Source organism: Camelus bactrianus, chromosome 31 (assembly GCF_048773025.1).
Source record: "Camelus bactrianus isolate YW-2024 breed Bactrian camel chromosome 31, ASM4877302v1, whole genome shotgun sequence".
Lineage (NCBI taxonomy): Eukaryota > Metazoa > Chordata > Mammalia > Artiodactyla > Camelidae > Camelus > Camelus bactrianus.
Window position 1 is genome coordinate 11524622 of NC_133569.1, and position 7349 is coordinate 11531970.

A 7349-nucleotide genomic window follows, 5' to 3' on the forward strand; every position below is an offset into this window, starting at 1 on the left:
GGGGAGCGCTGACTGAAGCCTTTTAAAATTCTTCCAAATTCCAGTGTGTATGTGTAGACGTTTATACCCACGTTGACCAGGCCCAGGTGCAGGCTTCCCCCAGAAAGAGCATGACCTTGAGTGAGCTGGCTTTTCCCAGCTGGGACCCAAGGAGGGCTGAGAGCCAACAGCACTTCCGGGGGCGAGTTGGGGGGGGCTGCAGCCCGGGGGGTGGGGGGGTGGGCGGATTAGGACGGCTGCCCCAGCGTCCACTGCGCCTCAAATCCGCTTTAAAGCCAGCGAGTGCAGATTCAAGCCGGGGGTGGTACATGCTATCAGCAAAACGGGGTCGTGCTGTGGTTAGTCTCTCTCTGGCTTGTGAAATCTTTCCACCTTCTCTTTAACGATTTACAGCCTTGCTCTTCTCTTTCTCCTGGAAACAAATCCGAGGCACAAGACAAGCGCATCACAGTCTGAAAATGGTCAATTTTACGCCCCCCTAAGCAGATGGAAGAACACTGCTCTCCTGCTGCAACGGAGATAATCCTCCCCTCGATGGAACTGAGGCGGTAGAGGTTTCTGGCTCAACGTGGGGATGTCCGAGAAAAGAAAACAATTTTACTCAAACACCCCCGCCCTCATTTACCTTTGCAGTCAGTCTCCAAACTGAGCCCCCCACGTGCACACCAACTCCTTGGTTTCTCCATATTTCGTCTCCTGCGGGTTTTCTCCCCATTTCTTGTCATACACTCTTAGGAGAAAGTCTCAAATGGTGTCCTCAGATGAACTCCCACATTCAAACATGTTGCCTCAACTGAAAGACTCAGGCTCCTTATTCAGCGTAATCCTAGCTCTCAGACAACCCAAAAGGCTGGCATTTGTTTTCCTGACTAGAAGAAACTTTCTGCTTTGGGGCCGGAAAATCTATTTTGATTCTGATACCAGCAGGTGAAAAATGTGTGATACAATGGGCATAAAACAAGCAGAAAATTCAAAGTAACATTCCTCATGGTTTTCTGTGCAGCGAGGGTCGGCCATCATATATTCACAGTGAATATTTCTATGCTTACAGAAAAATATGTGAAATCTGATTTTCTTTAACAAAAGACCACAACGTGTCAGGACAATGCCCTCCACCCACATGGGTCACGAGGCCCTGCTGGCCTGGCTTCTGCCTAACACGGCCCCCACCCTCCCCCGCCACCTTCTCCAGCCCCATTAGGTGTGCAGTTCCTAAGGCCCAAGCTCCTCCCTTCTCAGCCTGGGGACGTGCGATTTTCCCTACTTAACCTAGCAAATCCCTGCACAGTCACTTCTCAGACTGGCCGCCTTCCCTGACGCCTCATCGACACTGAGTCTCTGGCGTCCTCACTGACAGTGACAGCCACGCCCCACCCCCCACAGTAAACAATGACCCCTCCTCCCACGGGCTGTGGCCTCACCGAGCATGTCTTCCCGGTTTCTCAGCATCTGGCCCTGTCCTGGGCACATGACGGGAGCCCCCTAAACATTCCTGGAATGGACACCCGATTAAAGTTTCAGGGACGTTAACAAAGTTTACCAGAAAATGCATTAAGGGGACTTTCATTTAAACCTGTATGATGGGGAGATTTGAGCTGAAAGCGGGTGGGCTGGGTGTCAGCGTTTTCAAGCACCGCGCGGCTCAGCCGATCACTGAGGGAAACACCAGTTCACGGGCGCTCCGGCCGGAGCACGTCAGAGCCGTGCAGCCCCTGAGTCAGGGGCAGCGCGCACACGGCGCGTCCACACACAGCAGCCCCGCATGCTTCTCCCCCACGGTAGCAAATAGACCCTTTGTTACCTAAACGTGCACTGAACTAAATGACCCCAGAAGCCTACCAAACGCTGGGCCGCTAGCGGCTTTTTGGCCACAAGAGGGCGCTGCTTAAACTCTTGTTAAACATAAAGAGATGATTCAAAGAGAAGAAATTTGGCAATCGTTACGTTCGGCCAGATGGACACCTATTTATATGATGTTGACTCCGGAATTCCATTTATTTTTAAGCTAGAAAAACTCCAATTCTTTTTGTCTGCAATGTAATTTGCATTTTAAATAGTGTTATTAAAGGCAGAGAATTGCTTTTGCCTTAAAATCTAATTTTAAGTCTAATTTAACTAGTGTGAGGAAGTCTAAGTATTCAACGAAGTGACAGAGATAAAAGTTCCCTTCAAAGTGAATCTTTTCTTTCTAAATACGTAATAAACAGCCTCAGGGACGAAATAAGCTTTTCTTTAAAAAGTTACTGTTTGACATAGAAAAGAAACTTATGGTGACCAAAGGGGAAAGGGTGGGAGGCATAAATTAAGAGTTTGGGATTATCAGGTAACACACTACTATATATAAAATAGATAAACAACAAGGTCCAACTACTGTACAGCACGGGGAACTATATTCAATACCTTTACAGCACGGGGAACTATATTCAATACCTTGTAACAACATAATGAAAAAGAACATGAAAAAAATATATGTGTAACTGAGTCACTATGCTGGACACCGGAAACTAACACAACACTGAAAATCAACTATACATCAATGAAAAAAAGCTACTGTTTCTTTCAAGAATTAAACATTTAAATGTCTGTGCAAATCATCAGATCTTTAAAAGAAATGTACAGCGTATGGCTCGAGAACTTATTTGGTAAGAACAGAGTCTGATTACTCACGTGTTTACCTGCCACGAGGTCATTTAGGGTAACTTCCCCTGCCAACCCTGCTGGTCGCCCTGAGGACGTGGTTGAGTTGTTTCAAGGGTCTGACCCCTGGGCAGAGGATGCTCTTCAGAGAAGCCAGTGGGAGGGTGCACGGGTGCATCGCTGGAGTCGAGGGACCCATGGTGATAACAGGACTGTTGCGCGTCAGGGTCCCCCGGGGCCGGCTCTGAGCTGGGAGCTCCACATGGACCCGCCGGTCCAGCCCTCCCATCGCTGTGAGGGAGCCGGGCTAACATTTCAGTTTGAGAATGAGAAAATGGAGGCTTAGGGAGACAGGCTGAGTGACGTGTCTTGGGTGCCGGGCCACGATTTGCATCCCCTCCAGGGGGAGGCCCCTGAATGGAAGTCTGCTCAACTGGCAAGTCTGAACGTGGGTCAAATCACTGGGCCCTGGGAACACGCTTCCTCCCTGTAACAGGCCAAGCCTGTGCATTCTTATCTTACCATGAACAAGAATTTGGCCAAGATTCTCTTCTTCCCCTAAGATGTTCTGACCTAGAGGGGAGAGGAAAGCTGTTACACTATCTAACGGGCAGCTACTTCTGGGATGATGGTCAGCAAACAGCCAGTGTGGTGAAGATGCTGGTTTTCTGCTGACTCATCCGTGGGATGCCGGGCCTCGTGGAGACACAAACTCATCTGAATCACGGAGAACACACACTGTTTCAAGAGGAGCCATCCGAGATGCTCTAAGAAGGGGACTTCAAAAAATTCCTACGTTTGACTGACGTGTCTAGAGCCTGAGTGTGTTCTGAGTGAGTCCTCAAACACGTGCTGTGAGCAGAAATCTAGAGATCACCTTCTTTGCTCAGGGTGCGAAAAAAAGGGTCAGAATCCTCTGATTGTTGACTCTGTCCCTGTGTTTTCTCCTCACCCTGCCCTCAGCCCTGCTCCTAACTGGGCTCCTTTAAGCACGTGGAGAACACTGCTGGGTTTTCTTCTCAGACTGCCTATGAGAAAACGGCGTTTCTGAATATAAAAATAAATGACCCATTTCTCATCCTTTAATTGTTTTAATGTCTCCTCAGGTCTCTACTTACGTTTTTACGAACCAGGCACAGAATGTGAATGAGTTTTAAGAAGGACTGAAAATTGTAGTGCCTTGGGAGGCCTGTTAATGCTGTTTCCTGAGGTTAATGTGAGGTCAACACACTTGCCTTTTAATTTCAGTGGTTGGCCCAAGTCCCAACATCAGGACCAGGACCGGACGTGATTCTGACCTTAGAAGCATGTATTCAAATGTGGTGTCCACTGAAACCCTCATATGACATCACTTACATGTGGAATCTAAAAAAATGATACATTGTCTATTTACAAATCAAAACCAGACTCACGGACATAGAAAACAAACTGTGTTTACCAAAGGGGACCGGGTGAGGAGGGATAAATTAGGAGTTGGGGATTAACAGTTAGACACTACTATATATAAAATAGATTAAAAAGGACCTGCTGAAAAGCACAAGGAACTATATTCAATTTCTTGTAATAACATATAATGGAAAAGAATCTGAAAAGAAAAAAATATCTATGTATGTGTAACTGAATCGTTTTGCTGTACACCTGAAACTAATACTGTAAATCAACTACACTTCAATACAAAAATTAAACAAAAAACCCAAATGCCCAAGCGCTTTAAGAGTCAGGGTGTGTGGTGTGTGAGTGTCGGTGATGGGCATGGCAGGGGGACCTTGGTACAGAAGGGCATCAGGGGACATCACACAGATTAAAAAAAGCCTAAGATGTGATTCCTGCTGGTACAGTGTAAACTACTTGAGGAAGACAGAACAATTGCATCTGGGACTGTGAGAGGGGCCGATGTGCCCTGTTATAGGCAACCAACTCCGATGTGATGTTTGATGTTTGATGTTTGATATTATTTATTTTGGGAGGGAGGCAATTAGGTTTCTTTTTCTTCATTTTTACTTATTTATTTATTTATTTATTTAATGGAGGTACTGGGGATGGAACCCAGGACCTCGTGCATGCTAAGCATGCGCTCTCCCCCTTGAGCTGTACAATCTTCACCCCATATGTGATGTTTTAGAAGCTAAAATGTAGCCCATTTTTCTGGTCCTCAGGTGAAACAGCTTCCATGAGTCACGACAGTGAGAAACACTTCTTGTCTCATTAAGAAGACAGGTGTGGCTCAGAAGGAGATTAGGAGATTAAATACATCAGCTCTTATTTAATAGATGATAAAATACCAGTGGCCTCCAGACACTTCTTAGTTTTTGAATTTTTAAATCTTACATATTTATTTATAATTTAAAAAATTGAAGTACAGTCCCTTTACAACATGTTAATTTCTGGTGCACAGCATCGTGATTCAGTTATACATGTGCATATATTTCTTTCCATGTTCTTTTTCATTATAAGTTATTATAAGATACTGAATATAGTTCCCTGTGCTGTACAGTAGGTCCTTGTTGTTTATCTATTTTGTATCTGCAAATTTCAAACTCCCAATTTGTCCCTTCCCACCCCCTTCCCTGTCCAGTAACCTTAAGCTTCTTTTCTATGACATTTTTTCACAAGTTTAGAATTTTCCTCAGGAAATTGCTGTCGTGTGCTTATACCGGGAACACACAGCAAAATACTTTCCCAGCGGCATCTGGATGCCTGTTGTTTCCTTTCCTGTCAATTCTCAGGTGTCTGCTCCTTCTCTCTCCTGCCTTCCAGGACTCGGCATTTACTTGGTAATCCGACTCTTTACTGTCACTTTGATAACAGTCCAGTTGAAGATGCTGTCTGGTGCTCGTAGTTTCACAAAGGTGAGAAAGACACACCTTTCCCTGAGGGAGCACAGGATGCAGCGGGTGGGGGGGGGGGGGAGCAGCAGAGGGGGTGGGGGAGGTGGAGGAGGGGGCGGGACCGGGTGTGAACAGCGCCCTAGGAGAGGTGTCCAAACTCGCCACCACAGAACAGAGACCAAGTCCACTCTGGGGCAGCCTTGAGGGATGAAAGGGAGGAATTAGGAAAGTCTGCGTGTAAAAGCTGGCATCTCACGTGGCCTGTGAAGAGTGAGCAGGCACCATGCGGCACGGCTGAGCAGTTATCAGGGGCAGATGAACGGCCCTGTTTAGCTGAAAAGGAGGTCACTTTAGGGAGTTGGTAGAGATCAGGGTGAGACAGTGCTCTGCCAGAACCTGGGATGAGGGGGAGTTTGGATCGAAGTCAAGAGCCAACGGGGAAGGTCGGTAATCGCTCAGCAGAGGAGCCACAGGGCCAGGCAGATACTGAGGCTTTGCTCCGTGGCACCTTTGCGGGGAAGAACAGATCGCAAACCAGTCAGCTGCTGCAGAGCCGTGACTCACGTCAGGATGACTCCGCTGTGCTGCAGGACCAGCTGCACTGGATCACCTGTGTTTTCTGCCTGTTTGTCACCTTATACACAAATACTGCCCACGGCCCAAGGGTGGGGGACCATCCAAAGCAGACATGCACCAACGTGGTCCAGTCTCAGAGGAAGAGTGCCGAGTGAAGGAAGCCAGAGTCAAAAGATTACCTACTGTGGGAACCCATTTATATGACATGCCGAAAAAGCCAGGACGATGGAGGTGTAGACCAGACCGGTGGTCCCCAGGGCCCAGGGTGGGGGTAGGGGTTCTGACTGCAAAGATCAGCGAAAAGGAATTCTTCGGGGTGACGGAAGCATTGTGTGTGGTGGTTCCAAGAATCTCTGCCTATGTCATAGTTCAGAGACCTGCAAATGAGACATTTCACTCTACGTAAATTTAAAATATAAATGAATAAGGAAAAGAAGGTTAATTATCTTTAGATGGTCTTCTGGAAATAATATTTTTAGTTATCCAATTTTTTAAGAACTGGTAACTTCTTTGTGGCATACATCACAAGTCTGTATACAAAAATTTAATTAATATACAAATAATTATATAGCAATATATAATCATACAATAATTTATATTTAATCAGAATAATTAATTATCTAACTATGGCTATCAGAAAAAACTTGCTATACATTTTCGAATATTTAGGAACTTTGTTAGAGATTGCACTGGCCCTGATGTGTTAAATAGGTGACACCTATGAATATTTTACTTGTTTTTACAGTGACTGCTCTTGAATTCTTTTATATTTAAAGATTTTTTTTTACACATTCTTCTTCCAATCTGGTTTATGTTAGAAATCTGCATAGTAAACTTTTGATTATAATCATATGGAATGTAAACCTCAGATCAGATTGGCTCTTACAGGTTTTTATTTAGCGGTGCTAAAAGTAAGTGAAGTTTGTTTCTGAAGTCTGGTTGTTATAAATGCTTTTCTGTCAGCAGAGAATTTCAGCATGTTTTCAGAGTATAGTCACCACCATATACCCTCCACATTGAAGTTTCCAACCACGTTATCAATGTGCTGAGGACGGAGAGTGAAGGGCTTTGCTGTTTATTTCTGATGAGGATAAAAAGAGGGGCTGACCAATCACAAATGAGACATTCCAAAATGATTTCTTTCTATGTTTCCTTTGAAGCTTCTTTACTTATTAAACTCTAACCTCACTATGTGTTTTTGACTAAAATTGTCAACCATGATTTTAGTGATTTAGAGCCCCCGCTGTCAAGCTTCTCTGACAGCCACAGGGGCTGCAGCCACTTACCACATGAAGTCCGGTGGCGCGG